The 16,305-nt window shown below is 41.8% G+C and overlaps 1 pseudogene; it reads left to right on the forward strand.

Annotated features, from left to right (window-relative positions):
* LOC102284005 (small ribosomal subunit protein uS3-like) overlaps positions 1–14,044 on the forward strand; it is a 29,097-nt pseudogene extending 15,053 nt beyond the window's left edge.
* The last annotated feature ends 2,261 nt before the right edge of the window (positions 14,045–16,305 follow it).

The following is a 16,305-nucleotide window of genomic DNA, read 5'->3' on the forward strand; positions in this document are numbered from 1 at the left end:
AAACTCTATTAGTCTTTGCCCTGCTTCATTTCGTATTCCAAGGCCAAATTTTCTTGTTACTCCAGGTGTTTCTTGACTTCCTACTTTTGCATTCCAGTCCCCTATGATGAAAAGGACATCTTTTTTGTGTATTAGTTCTAAAAGGTCTTGCAGGTCTTCATGCGAAGAGTTGACTCATTGGAAAAGACTCTGATGCTGGGAGGGATTGGGGGCAGGAGGAGAAGGGGACGACAGAGGATGAGATGGCTGGATGGCATCACTGACTCGATGGACGTGAGTCTCAGTGAACTCTGGGAGTTGGTGATGGACAGGGAAGCCTGGTGTGCTGCAATTCATGGGGTCGCAACTAGTCAGACACGACTGAGCGACTGATCTGATCTGATCTAATGCTAAAATAAATGCAAAACATATACTTGACAACTATAAAGGATGGTGGACAGAAATCTAAGATGTAAGTAAATGGGAAAATATCCCCTATTCCTATGTCAGAAGACTTAATCTTGTTAAGATGCCCCTATTTCCCAAACTGATCTTCAGATTTCACACAATTCCGATCAGAATCCCAGCTGACGTCTTTGTAGAAACTGATGTGTGTGTGTGCCCAGTTGTGTCCAACTCTTTGCAACCCCATGGACTGTATGTAGCCTGCCAGGCTCCTCTGTCCATGGGATTCTCCAGGCAAGAATACTGGAGTGGGTTGCCATGCCCTCCTCCAGGGGTTCTTTGGGACCCAGGGATGAAACCTGCATCTCCTGCATAGGCAGGCGGGTTCTTTACCACCCTCCCCACCTGGGAAGTGTCACCTAGAAACTGGTAAGCTAATTCTAAAATTCATATGGAATTGAAGGGTACCCAGAAAGATAAAGCAATCCTGGAAAAGAAGAATCCAATAGGTTTCACACATTCTAATTTCAAAACTTACTACTGAGCAGCAGTAATCCAGACAGCATGGTACTTATTGACACAAAGATAGACCTAGAGATCGATGGGATAGAACTGAGAGTGAGAAATAAACCCACATGGGGAAATCCATGGCCGTCCAGTGGCTAATACTCCGTGCTTCCACTGCAGGGAGCACAGGTTCGATCCCTGATGGGGGATCTAAGATCCCACATGTCATGCAGCGCAGCCAGAAAAATAAACCCACACTTCTATAGTCAACTGACTTTCAGCCAGAGTGCCAAGACCATTCAGTAGAGGAAGAAGGCAATCACCAAAGGCCATTACTATGTGATTCCTTTTAGGGGAGGATCCAGAATAGGGACTCTAGAAGTAGATAATGAGTGCTGAAGGCTGCAGTGGGGGCGCAGAGGGGTGACAGCTAAAGGACTGGATGAAAATGTCCTAGAATTGACTTGTGATGGGTGCATAACCTGTTCAGTTCAGTTCAGTCACTCAGTTGTGTCCAACTCTTTGCGACCCCATGGATCGCAGCACGCCAGGCCTCCCTGTCCATCACCAACTCCTGGAGTTCACCCAGACTCACGTCCATCGAGTCAGTGATGCCATCCAGCCATCTCATCCTCTGTCGTCCCCTTCTCCTCCTGCCCCCAATCCCTCCCAGCATCAGAGTCTTTTCCAATGAGTCAACTCTTTGCATCAGGTGGCCAAAGTACTGAGGTTTCAGCTTTAGCATCATTCCTTCCAAAGAAATCCCAGGGCTGATCTCCTTCAGAATGGACTGGTTGGATCTCCTTGCAGTCCAAGGGACTCTCAAGAGTCTTCTCCAACACCACAGTTCAAAAGCATCAGTTCTTCAGCGCTCAGCCTTCTTCACAGTCCAACTCTCACATCCATACATGACCACAGGAAAAACCATAGCCTTGACTAGACGAACCTTTGTTGGCAAAGTAATGTCTCTGCTTTTGAATATGCTATCTAGGTTGGTCATAACTTTCCTTCCAAGGACTAAGCGTCTTTTAATTTCATGGCTGCAGTCACCATCTGCAGTGATTTTGGAGCCCAGAAAAATAAAGTCTGACACTGTTTCCACTGTTTCCCCATCTATTTCCCATGAAGTGATGGGACCGGATGCCATGATCTTCGTTTTCTGAATGATGAGCTTTAAGCCAATTTTTTCACTCTCCACTTTCACTTTCATCAAGAGGCTTTTGAGTTCCTCTTCACTTTCTGTCATAAGGGTGGTGTCATCTGCATATCTCAGGTTATTGATATTTCTCCCGGCAATCTTGATTCCAGCTTGTGCTTCTTCCAGTCCAGCATTTCTCATAATGTACTCGACATTCTAGGAATCAGCAAACTAAAATGGACTGGAATGGGTGAATTTAACTCAGATGAGCATTATATCTACTACTGTGGGCAGGAATCCCTTAGAAGAAATGGAGTAGCCATCATGGTCAACAAAAGAGTCCAAATAGGGGATATTTTCCCATTACTTACATCTTAGATTTCTGTCCACCATCTTTTATAGTTGTCAAGTATATGTTTTGCATTTATTTTAGCATTAGATCAGATCAGATCAGTCGCTCAGTCGTGTCCGACTAGTTGCGACTAGTTGCGACCCCATGAATTGCAGCACACCAGGCTTCCCTGTCCATCACCAACTCCCAGAGTTCACTGAGACTCACGTCCATCGAGTCAGTGATGCCATCCAGCCATCTCATCCTCTGTCATCCCCTTCTCCTCCTGCCCCCAATCCCTCCCAGCATCAGTCTTTTCCAATGAGTCAACTCTTCGCATGAAGACCTACAAGACCTTTTAGAACTAATACACAAAAAAGATGTCCTTTTCATCATAGGGGACTGGAATGCAAAAGTAGGAAGTCAAGAAACACCTGGAGTAACAAGAAAATTCGACGTTCACTCTGGCCATCTCCTGTTTGACTTCTTCCAATTGGCCTTGATTCATGGACCTGACTTTCCAGGTTCCTGTGCAGTATTGCTCTTTACAGCATGGGACCTTGCTTCAATCACCAGTCACATCCACAGCTGTGTATTGTTTTTGCTTTGGCTCCATACCTTCATTCTTTTTGGAGTTATTTCTCCACTGATCTCCAGTAGCATATTGGGCACCTTCTGACCTGGGGAGTTTCTATTTCAGTATCCTATCATTTGCCTTTTAATACTGTTCATGGGGTTCTCAAAGCAAGAATACTGAAGTGGTTTGCCATTCCCTTCTCCAGTGGACCACATTCTGTCAGACATCTCCACCATGACCCTCCCATCTTGGGTGGCCCCACACGGCATGGCTTAGTTTCATTGAGTTATACAAGGCTGTGGTCCGTGTGATCAGATTGGCTAGTTTTCTGTGATTATGCTTTCAGTGTGTCTGCCCTCTGATGCCTCTCGCAACACCTACCATCTTACTTGGGTTTCTCTTACCTTGGACGTGGGGTATCTCTTCACGGCTGCTCCAGCAAAGCGCAGCTGTTGCTCCTTAGCTTGGACGAGGGGTATCTCCTCATGGCTGCCCCTCCTGACCTTGAATGTGGAGTAGCTCCTCTTGGCCCTCCTGCACCCGCGCAGCCACTGGTCCTTGGACGTGGAGTAGCTCCTCTTGGCCTTCCTACACCCACGCCACCGCCACTCCTTGGATGTTGGTTTTCAGCTCTTCCTAAAAATCAGGAATGGATGTGGATATTTAATTACATTTCTTGGGGTGCTGATCTAGTAGTTTTTTACTCTGTTAATGTGATCTCATATTAGTTTCTTACTACTGGCTATCTGCCTGCAATGCAGGAGAGCCGGGTTCAATTCCTGGGTTGGGAAGATCCCCTGGAGGAGGAAATGGCAACCCATTCCAGTATTCTTGCCTGGAAAATCCCATGGACAGAGAAGCCTGGCAGGTTACAGTCCATGGGGTTGCAAGAGTCAGACACGACTTAGTGACTAAACCACCACCACCGGACTAGCCTGGTATTCAGGGAACCAACTCTTGGTCATGTATTATTTTAAAATTTACTGAAAATATGTTTTTGCTAATATTCTGTTGAACATTTTAGAATGAATGTTATTAAAGTATTTTTCTACAGTTTTCTACTTTTGTTCTAAATGTTCTTTGTATAAATATTGTGTAGAGCTGATAAAGAAAAATTTGGAAGGTTCTTTTCTTGCTCCTTTTTTACTGTATTCTTTCCCTTATTATTTTTTTTGTTGTTGTTGTTATTGCTTGCTCTGAGTATTGCATTTTACATACATAACTGATCACTGGTTTTGGCATTTTTACAAGTTCAAGTGAAGTGCGAGAATCTTATTTCCCTCTGTCTCTTTACCATCCTACATTTATAATTGTTTAAATATTTCCTGTATATACTTTGAGAATCACATCAGATAATGTTATAATTTTTGCTCCAATCCTCAAAGTTAATTTAGAAAAGTTAAACAAAGAAGGCTACATCTTTGCTTTCACCTGTACCCTTTTTGTTGTATTCTATTCTGTCTTGAGATTCTAAGATTCCTTCTTTTATAGTGTTTTTCTTTTTCAAGGACTCTCTTTGAACATTGTTTAGGGTAGGTACTTATAATATTTCATTTCCTTTACCTGATAACATTTTCATTTTCCCTGCATTTCTGAAGGACAGGTTCACTGAATATAGAATTACAGAATAAATGTATACTTAAATAACTATCAAATTATAGTTATTTTCTTTCAGCACTTGGAAACTGTTGTGTCACTTCTTTCTGGTCTTCATGGTTTCTGATGAGAAATCTGCTGTGATTTGAATTATTTATACCCTATTGATAGGTATTATTTGTGTCTTGCTGCTACAAGAATTTTTTCCTTTGTTTTTAGTTTTTAAGTTTGATTATGACATGTAGGGAAAACCACTAGACCATTCAGGTATGACCTAAATCTAATCCCTTATGATTATACAATGGAAGTGAGAAATAGATTTAAGGGCCTAGATCTGAAAGATAGAGTGTCTGATGAACTATGGAATGAGGTTCATGATATTGTACAGGAGAAAGGGATCAAGACCATCCCCATGGGAAAAAAAAAAGCAAAAAAGCAAAATGGCTGTCTGGGGAGGCCTTACAAATAGCTGTGAAAAGAAGAGAAGCGAAAAGCAAAGGAGAAAAGGAAAGATATAAGCATCTGAATGCAGAGTTCCAAAGAATAGCAAGAAGAGATAAGAAAGCCTTCTTTGGCGATCAATGAAAGAAATAGAGGAAAACAACAGAATGGGAAAGACTAGAGATCTCTTCAAGAAAATTAGAGATACCAAGGGAACATTTCATGCAAAGATGGGCTCCATAAAGGACAGAAATGGTATGGACCTAACAGAAGCAGAAGATATTAAGAAGAGGTGGCGAGAATACACAGAAGAACTGTACAAAAAAGATCTTCACAACCCAGATAATCACGATGATGTGATCACTCACCTAGAGCCAGACATCCTGGAATGTGAAGTCAAGTGGGTCTTAGAAAGCATCACTATGAACAAAGCTAGTGGAGGTGATGGAATTCCAGTTGAGCTCTTTCAAATCCTGGAAGATGATGCTGTGAAAGTGTTGCACTCAACATGCCAGCAAATTTGGAAAACTCAGCAGTGGCCACAGGACTGGAAAAGGTCAGGTTTCATTCTAATCCCAAAGAAAGGCAATGCCAAAGAATGCTCAAACTACTGCACAATTGCACTCATCTCACACACTAGTAAAGTAATGCTCAAAATTCTTCAAGCCAGGCTTTAGCAATACGTGAACCATGAACTTCCAGATGTTTAAGCTGGTTTTAGAAAAGGCAGAGGAACCAGAGATCAAATTGCCAACATCCGCTGGATCATGGAAAAAGCAAGAGAGTTCCAGAATAACATCTATTTCTGCTTTATTGACTATGCCAAAGCTTTGACTGTGTGGATCACAATAAACTGTGGAAAATTCTGAAAGAGATGGGAATACCAGACCACCTGATCTGCCTCTTGAGAAATCTGTATGCAGATCAGGAAGCAACAGTTAGAACTGGACATGGAACAACAGACTGCTTCCAAATAGGAAAAAGAGTACATCAAGGCTGTATATTGTCACCCTGCTTATTTAACTGATATGTAGACTACATCATGAGAAACACTGGACTGGAAGAAACACAAGCTGGAATCAAGATTGCTGGGAGAAATATCAATAACCTCAGATATGCAGATGATACCACCCTTATGGCAGAAAGTGAAGAGGAACTAAAAAGCCTCTTGATGAAAGTGAAAGAAGAGAGTGAAAAAGTTGACTTAAAGCTGAACATTCAGAAAACAAAGATCATGGCATCCGGTCCCGTCATTTCATGGGAAATAGATGGGGAAACAGTGGAAACAGTGTCAGACTTTATTTTGGGGGCTCCAAAATCACTGCAGGTGCAGCCATGAAATTAAGCTTACTCCTTGGAAGAAAAAAGTTATGACCAACCTAGACAGCATATTCAAATGCAGAGACATTGCTTTGCCAACAAAGGTTCGTCTAGTCAAGGCTATGGTTTTTCTTGTGGTCATGTATGGATGTGAGAGTTGGACTGTGAAGGCTGAGCGCCAAAGAATTGATGCTTTTGAACTGTGGTGTTGGAGAAGATTCTTGAGAGTCCCTTGGACTGCAAGGAAATCCAACCAGTCCATTCTGAAGGAGATCAGCCATGGGATTTCTTTGGAAGGAATGATGCTAAAGCTGAAACTCAGTACTTTGGCCACCTCATGCGAAGAGTTGACTCATTGGAAAAGACTCTGAAGCTGGGAGGGATTGGGGGCAAGAGGAGAAGGGGACGACAGAGGATGAGATGGTTGGATGGTATCACTGACTCGATGAACGTGAGTCTGAGTGAACTCCGGGAATTGGTGATGGACAGGGAGGCTTGGTGTGCTGAGATTCATGGGGTGGTAAAGAGTTGGACATGACTGAGCGACTGAGCTGATGACATGTACTGATAATGAATTTCTTTGTGTTTATCCTGTATGTTTTTGCTTAGCTTTTAAAATCTGTATATTTATGTCTTTTACTGAATCTGAAAAATTTTCAGTCATTATTTATTTGAAGGCTTTTTCAGCCCCCTCTTTTTCTCCTTTTCACTTGGGATTCAAATGACACAAATGTCAGCACTTTCATTAGACTCCCATAAGCCCCTGAGGTTTTGGTTTGGTCATGGTTTTGATTTTAGTTTTATTCACTCTATTTTCTCTTTCTTGTTTAGACTGGACAATTTTTACTGTATTAATTTCCAGATCATGAATTCTTTCCTCTGTCCTCTCCGTTTTGTTGTTGAGAGAAACAACATAAAACTCCACTGAGTTTAAAAATTTTAGTTATTGTATTTTTTAATTCTAAGATTTCTATTTGGTTTTCATTTATATCTTTATTACTGAAACTTATTATTATATCTTTATTGCTGGAACTTTTTCACATTTACATTTGTTTACAGAATTTTGTAACTGTTCCTTGAGGCATTTTTAAAATTTAGAACTGCTTTAGAGTGTTTGTCAAGAAGCAAATAATAAAATGAAAGTAGAAATGAATAAAAGTGAAAGCAAAAACAATAAGAAAAAGCAATGCAATGAGCTGATTCTCAGTTTAACTGTAGAATTACCAAACATGTTTAAAAGTTAACACCAATTTTACACAATCTCTTCCAGCAAGATAAGAAGGTGAAAACATTTCTGAAACCAGTACTGCCTCAAAAATTACCACAAATACAGTACAAGAAAATACAATCATCTATCAAAATCTCCCATGACTTTGTTGCAAAATTCCTCAACAGAATGCTAACAAATTGAACCCAGCATTGTGGTTTTTGTGTGTGTGTGTGTGTTTTTAAAATGATATACCATCACCAAATGCGAATATTCCTGCTATGTGAGACTAGATCAATGTTTGAAAATCAATTACCTTAAGCAATGGCACCCCACTCCAGCACTCTTGCCTGGAAAATCCCATGGATGGAGGAGCCTGGTAGGCTGCAGTCCACGGGGTCGCTAACAGTTGGACATGACTGAGTGACTTCACTTTCACTTTTCACTTTCATGCATTGGAGAAGGAAATGGCAACCCACTCCAGTGTTCTTGCCTGGAGAACCCCAGGGACAGGGGAGCCTGGTGGGCTGCCATCTGTGGTGTCACACAGAGTCGGACACGACTGAAGCAACTTAGCAGCAGCAACCATATGAACAAGAACAAATAATATATGATTTATCAATCAATGCAGGAACAGCATTGGACAAAATCTAATAAACACATTATGAAAACTCTCATCAATCTAGTAATAGAGGGAAAATTTTCAACTTAATGAAGAGCACCTACAAAGAAACCTATAACTAACATCATAGTTAAAGGAAAGACAATGCTTTCCCCTTAAGACTGTGATTGAGGCAAGGATGTCTCCTCTTAGCACTGTTATTCTGACCACCTGGCAACATGGCATTGGAGGTCCTAACTGCTGTAATAAGACAGTAAAAAGAAACAAAATGCTCACAGATTGAAAAGGAAGAAAAGAACTCCTTATTTTCTGATAACATTATCTATGTAAAAAATACTAATGAATCTACAAAATCCTCACAAAATTTCACCACATATGAGTTCATCAGGTCACAGGACATAAAATCATCAAAGAATTAACTGAAATTCTACTTATTAAAAAAGAACATGTAGAAACAAATTTAAAGCATGATTCCATTTCTAATTTTCCAATAAAATGAAAGACTTACCTATAAGTGTAACACATTCAGGGTCTGTATACTTAAATTTGCAAAATTCCAAGGAAAGAAATAGAGAAAGACTTAAAAAATAGAAGATAAGTCCTACGTTCATGGATTGGAAGACTCAACTTAGTAAAGATGTTGATTCTCTGCAAATTCTCTAGTTTTAATAAAGTTTCTATCAAACCACCACTTAATTTTGTTTGTTTTTGTGGACATCAACAAGCTTTTTGTAAAATCTATATGGGAAGGTATGGTAGTAGAGTAGGTAAAACAACTTGAAAAGAATAAAGTGGTAGGAAAAACTTTGATACTAAAGCTTACTATATAGCTTTACAGTAGTCAGGACAGAGTGGTACTGGTAAAGGGATGTCTGTGTGTTGTGTGTGTGTGCTTAGCTGCTCAGTCATGTCTGACTGTTTGTGACCTCATAGACTATAGCCCACCAAGCTCTTCTGTCCTTGGAATTATCCAAGCAAGAATACTGGAGTGGGGAGCCATTCCTGATAGCTTATGGTGAACGGTGTCAGGAACGAGACCTCCGAAGAAGAAAAATTAGCTTTGGGACCAGAGACAAGGCTTAAGGCGCTTAGAGCTTCATGTGGCAAAAGTTTTATCACAGTGAAAAAGGGACAGAGAGAGTGTTTGACACAGACATCGAAGGGGCAGAGAGCGCCCCACTGGCCTGTCTTATCAGGCCTGTCTTTATATACTTTTTCAGTTGGTTATTAACAATAGAAAGGTCTTAACAAACGCACTCCGGCAACATGCATCTTAAGATAACAGGATTAGTCAGAAGGTTCTTAAGAAGAAACGTGTCCTCGAGCAAGATACATTGATGTTATACAACTGTTCAGATCAGATCAGATCAGTCGCTCAGTCGTGTCCGACTCTTTGCGACCCTGTGAATCGCAGCACACCAAGCCTCCCTGTCCATCACCAACTCCCGGAGTTCACTCAGACTCACCTCCATCGAGTCAGTGATCCCATCCAGCCATCTCATCTTCTGTCGTCCCCTTCTCCTCCTGCCCCCAATCCCTCCCAGCATCAGAGTCTTTTCCAATGAGTCAACTCTTCACACGAGGTGGCCAAAGTACTGGAGTTCCAGCTTTAGCATCATTCCTTCCAAAGAAATCACAGGGCTGATCTCTAGAAAGGACTGGCTGGATCTCCTTGCAGTCCAAGGGACTCTCAAGAGTCTTCTCCAACACCACAGTTCAAAAGCATCAATTCTTCGGCGCTCAGCCTTCTTCACAGTCCAACTCTCACATCCATACATAACCACAGGAAAAACCATAGCCTTGACTAGACGAACCTTTGTTGGCAAAGTAATGTCTCTGCTTTTCAATATGCTATCTAGGTTGGTCATAACTTTCCTTCCAAGGAGTAAGGGTCTTTTAAATTCATGGCTGCAATCACCATCTGCAGTGATTTTGGAGCCCAGAAAAAGAAAGTCTGACACTGTTTCCACTGTTTCCCCATCTATTTCCCATGAAGTGATGGGACCAGATGCCATGATCTTCGTTTTCTGAATGTTGAGCTTTAAGCCAACATTTTCACTCTCCACTTTCACTTTCATCAAGAGGATTTTTAGTTCCTCTTCACTTTCTGCCATAGGGTGGTGTCATCTGCATATCTGAGGTTATTGACATTTCTCCCAGGAATCTTGACTCCAGCTTGTGTTTCTTCCAGTCCAGCGTTTCTCATGATGTACTCTGCATATAAGTTAAATAAACAGGGTGACAATATACAGCCTTGATGTACTCCTTTTCCTATTTGGAACCAGTCTGTTGTTCCATGTCCAGTTCTAACGGTTGCTTCCTGACCTGCATACAGATTTCTCAAGAGGCAGATGAGGTGGTCTGGTATTCCCATCTCTTTCAGAATTTTCCACAGTTTATTGTGATCCACACAGTCAAAGGCTTTGGCATAGTCAATAAAGCAGAAATAGATGTTTTTCTGGAACTCTCTTGCTTTTTGCGTGATCCAGCAGATGTTGGCAATTTGATCTCTGGTTCCTCTGCCTTTTCTAAAACCACCTTGAACATCAGGAAGTTCACGGTTCACATATTGCTGAAGCCTGGCTTGGAGAATTTTGAGCATTACTTTACTAGCGTGTGAGATGAGTGCAATTGTGCTGTTAGTACAGAGTTTAAGGAAAAACATACCTCTGAGTAAGATGAGTTGTTTTATTGTGTAATCATTAGCTCTGGGCTTAAAGAAAGTTAGTCTTAGAAGAAATAGATTGTTGCCATAACAACTCAGAGTTCAAGAAAAAAAATCTTACATGACTAAGAAAAAGGAGAGTAGAAAAAAAAGTTTGTCCTTTACTCCTCCTCAAGAGCCCTAGACTCCTTATCTACCTACCTAAGAACTAGCTCTCTCATTCCCTTCTCCAAGCCAGGCTTCACCAGTACATGAACCGTGAACTTCCAGATGTTCAGGCTGGTTTTACAAAAGGCAGAGGAACCAGAGATCAAATTGCCAACATCTGCTGGATCATCGAAAAAGCAAGAGTTCCAGAAAAAAATCTATTTCTGCTTTATTGACTATGCCAAAGCCTTTGACTGTGTGGATCACAATAAACTGTGGAAAATTCTGAAAGAGATGGGAATACCAGACCACCTCATCTGCCTCTTGAGAAATCTGTATGCAGGTCAGGAAGCAACACTTAGAACTGGACATGAAACAACAGACTGGTTCCAAATAGGAAATGGAGTACGTCAAGGCTGTATATTGTCACCCTGCTTATTTAACTTATATGCAGAGTACATCATGAGAAATGCTGGGCTGGAAGAAGTACAAGCTGGCATCAAGATTGCCGGGAGACATACCAATAACCTCAGATATGCAGATGACACCACCCTTATGGCAGAACGTGAAGAGGAACTCAAAAGCCTCTTGATGAAAATGAAAGAGGAGAGTGAAAAAGTTGGCTTAAAGCTCAACATTCAGAAAACGAAGATCATGGCATCTGGTCCCATCACTTCATGGGAACTAGATGGGGAAACAGTGGAAACAGTGTCAGACTTTATTTTTCTGGGCTCCAAAATCACTACAGATGGTGACTGCAGCCATGAAATTAAAAGATGCTTACTCCTTGGAAGGAAAGTTATGACCAACCTAGATAGCATAGAGAAAAGCAGTGATACTACTTTGCCAAAAAAGGTCCATCTAGTCAAGGCTATGGGTTTTTCCAGTGGTCATGTATGGATGTGAGAGTTGGACTGTGAAGAAAACTGGGCGCCGAAGAATTGATGCTTTTGTACTGTGGTGTTGGAGAAGACTCTTGAGAGTTCCTTGGACTACAAGGAGATCCAGCCACTCCATCCTGAAAGAGATAAGTCCTGGGCATTCATTGGAAGAACTGATGCTGAAGCTGAAACTCCAATACTTTGGCCACCTCATGGGGAGAGCTGACCCTGGAAAAGACCCTGATGCTGGGAGGGATTGGGGGCAGGAGGAGAAGGGGACAACAGAGGATGAGATGGCTGGATGGCATCACTGACTTGATGGACATGAATTTGCGTGAACCCCAGGAGTTGGTGATGGACAGGGAGGCTGTCGTGCTGCGATTCACAGGGTCGCAAAGAGTCGGACACGACTGAGTGACTGAACTGAACTGAACTGAACTTCCCTTCTCCAGACTATCTTCATGGCCCAGGGATTGAACCTGGGGCTCTGCATTGCAGGTGGATTCTTCACCATCTGAGTCACCAGTGAAGCCTGGCAAGGGATAGACACAAAGATTAATGGAACCAAAGAGAGATCCCAGAAATTCATCTACACAAATATGTCCAACTTATTTTGACAAAGGTGAAAAGCCATTTAAACAAGGAAAGATAGCATTTTCAAGAAAGTGTGCTAGAGAAACGAGACATTAAATGAGCCTCAACCCAAATATCATGTCTATATGAATCACAGACTTAAAAGTGTAAAATAAAAACTGTTAGAGAAAAAAAAATGGGAGAAAGTCTTGAGGTTCTTGTGCTAGATAAAGAATTCTTACACTTGACACCAAAAGTATGATCCATAAGGGAAAAATATTGATAAATTATACCTCATCAAAATTAAAATATTTGCTCTGTAAAAGACTTTGTTAAGAGGATGAAAAGGTAAGCATATCTACAGACTAAGAAAAAATTTTGCAAATCATATATTTGAAAAGGGACTTGTATGCAGAATATACAAATAACTCTCAAAATTCAATGTCAAAAAAACAATTGAATTAGAAAATGGGGAAAAGTTATGAACAGATATTTCTATTCATGAGGATATATAGATGGAAAACAAGCACAGGTAAAGAAGTTCAATATCAGTAGTCATTTGAATTTACAAATTCAAACTACAATGAGATATTGCTACACAACTTCCAAAATAATTAAAATAAAAAATATTGATAACACCAAATGCTGAATAGGCAGAGAGACTTCATCACTCATTTATTGCTTGTAGGAATGTAAAATAAACATCCACTCTGGAAAACAGTTTAGCAATTAAAAAACAAACTGAAGAGGTTAACTACCATACAAATCACGAACTGCACTTGAGCATTTATCCCTGAGAAATGGAAGCTTCAATTCACACAAAAATGTATATATAAGTGTGCACAGTAGATTTATCAGTAATAGCTCCAACTGGGGCTAAGAAGAGGAAGTTCGTCACTGATGGCATCTTCAAAGGTGAACTGAATGAGTCTTTCACTGAGGAGCTGGCTGAGGTGAGGTCCATGTTACACCAACCAGGACAGAAATCCTTATCTTGGCCACCAGGACACAGAATGTTCTTGGTGAGAAGGGCCGGTGGATTCCGGGAATTGACTGCTGTGGTTCAGAAGAAATTTGGCTTCCCTGACGGCAGAGTAGAGCTTTATGCTGAAAAGGGAGCCACAGGAGGTCTGTGTGCCATTCCCAGGCAGAGTCTCTGTGTTATAGACTGGTCGGTCCTCCACTTCCTGTGCGGCGGGCCTGCTGTGGTACGCTGCAGCTCCTCCTGGAGAGGGGGGCCAAAGGCTGCGAGGCGGTAGTGTCTGGGAAACTCTGAGGACAGAGGGCTAAATCCACGCATGGCTAAGCCCACGCAGATGGCCTCATGAGCCACAGTGGGGACCTGTTAACTACTATGTTGAGCCTGCTGTCTGCACTATGCTGCTCAGACAGGGTGTGCTGGGCGTCAAGGGAAAGAGCATGCTGCCTTGGGACCCAGCTGGTAAGACTGGTCCTAAGAAGCCTCTGCCTGAGGACGTGAGCATTGTGGAAGCCAAAGATGAAACGCGCCCACCACCCTCGTCTCTAAACAGAAGAGTGGGAAGCCTGAGCCGCCTGCATGCCCCAGCTGGTACCCACAGCAAAATAGGTCTCCTTGGCCACTGGATCTGGAGTTTGGATGCTGCTCTATAAAGATGTTTAAAGAAAAAAAATAACTCCAACTGGAAACAATTCAGTTGTTCTTCAAGGGATGAATGATTAAACAAATTTGTACATCTGTATCATGGAATTCTATTCAGTAATAAAAAGGAATAAACTACACACAACAATCAAGATCTTAAGGAAATTATGCTGAGTGAGAAAAACCAATCTCCAAAAGTTACATACTGAATGATTCCATTTCTATAATATTCTTGAAAATGAAAGTCGCTTAGTCTTGTCTGACTCTTTGCAACCCCATGGACTATACAGTCCATGGAATCTCCAGGTCAGAATACTGGAGAGGGTAGTCTTTCCCTTCTCCAGAGGATCTTCCCAATCCAAGGGATCCAACCCAGGTCTCTTAAACTAATGTAATTATAGACATGAGAAACCAATGAGTGGTTTCTAGGAGTTAGGATTTGAGGGAGGGTTGGCTCCAAAAGGGTAGCCCAAGGGAGCCTTGTGGTGACGGAGCAGTTCTGGACCTCAAGATGCTAGATACACAAAGCTCCTATGTGACAAATTTCATAGAACCACACACACACACACACACACACGCATGCACATGATTGTTTATACAACTGGCAACACCTTAATAAACTCTGTGGGTTGTACTAATGTCAGTATCATGGATCTGATATTATAGTCACGCAAAATGCTACCTTCGTGGGATTAGGGGTACAGAGCACACAGGATGTACTATACGTTTTTCCCTACCTACTGTAAATCTTCTTCCAAATTAGTTTCTTAAAATTCCTTGTCACATAATTCCAACTTCTGCATCTTCTCAAAATTGGTGTTTGTTGATTGTATTTTCTCATTCAAGTTGAGATTTTCTGACAATGATTTTCAATTGAATCCTGAACACTGTGAGTATTGTGTTATGAGACACTAGCTTTTATTCAGGTCTTCTGTCTTATCAGTGCCTACTTACTGCCTGCTGGAGGTAGAAGTTCAGCGACCCTACTTTGCCTGTGCTGACACCCAGGGACAGAAGGTGCCCCGTTACTGTAAGACCTCAGGGTCCCCACTAGATGTTCGCTGACACAAACACCACCCTGGTGCTTCCATACTCTGACATTGACACTGCAGAGTGGGATAAGGACTCACTGTTGTGAGTCTCAAGCTATAAAAGTCTCAGCTCCCCACTCCAGCATGTCTGACACCACCAACCCATTGCGGGTGGGGGTATGTCTTGTCACAACTTGTGAGCGTCTAGGCCCCTCTTATATTTTGGTTACAGGAGTAGGGTGAGGCCCTTGTTTTTTCCACAGTGCTTGACTGGAGTAGGGGAGTTATCACCTAGAAGTGTTCCGTCTTGCTAGGCTGCCCCTTCCCTCATGTTCTAGACGGAGAGAGCAGGCTTTTTGGGGGGCTCTCTGTGTTGCTATTTCTGGATAGCTGGCTTCTCCAGCTCCCACTGTTGGACACAGGAGGCAGAAAGAAAACCCAAGAAACCTGCCTCTGTGTTGTTCTTCGGTCCTGCGGTCCCAGCCAGGCTGACTGCTTTTCTCCACCTCTCAGTGTCTTCTTGCTCTCATTTGATGTATAGTATCCAGAGGTTATAACTGTGCTTAGTGGGAAGAACAGGGAGAAGTGCATTTATTTACTCCAGAAGACTTTTATTTCATGTTAATTCCATAGTTATATTTGTTATAAATTCTCTGTAATCTTATTTTCAGTTTAAAAAAAAATTCGTATTGGGGTATAGTTGATTTTAGTTTCTGCTGTACAGCAAAGGGAATCAGTTTTATATATCCACCCTTTTTTAGATGTTTTTCCCACATAGGTCATTGTAGAGTATTGAGTACAGTTTCCTATGCTATATAGTAGTTAGCTACTCGGGCTTCCCTGGTTGTTCAGATGGTAAAGAATCCACCTGCAATGCGGGAGACCTGGAATTCTATCCCTGGGTTGGGAGGACCCCCTGGAGAAGGGAATGGCTACGCACTCCAGTATCCTGTCCTGCAGAATTCCATGGACAGAGGAGCCTGGCAGGCTATAGTCCAGGGGGTCACAAAGAACTGGACAAGACTGAACAACTTTCACTTTACTGGGTTGGCCAAAATGTTTGTTCGGGTTTTTGTACACTATCACAAACCTGAATGAACTTTTTGGCCAAGCCACAATATTTTATATATGCTGCTGCTGCTAAGTCACTTCAGTCGCGTCCGACTCTGTGTGACCTTTTATATATAGTAGTGTGTATATGTCAATCCCAATGCCCCATTTTATCCTTCTCCCCCATTCAGCTCCCATAAAATTATGTTAACCA

This window comes from Bos mutus, chromosome 21 (assembly GCF_027580195.1).
Source record: "Bos mutus isolate GX-2022 chromosome 21, NWIPB_WYAK_1.1, whole genome shotgun sequence".
NCBI classification, from domain to species: Eukaryota; Metazoa; Chordata; class Mammalia; order Artiodactyla; family Bovidae; genus Bos; species Bos mutus.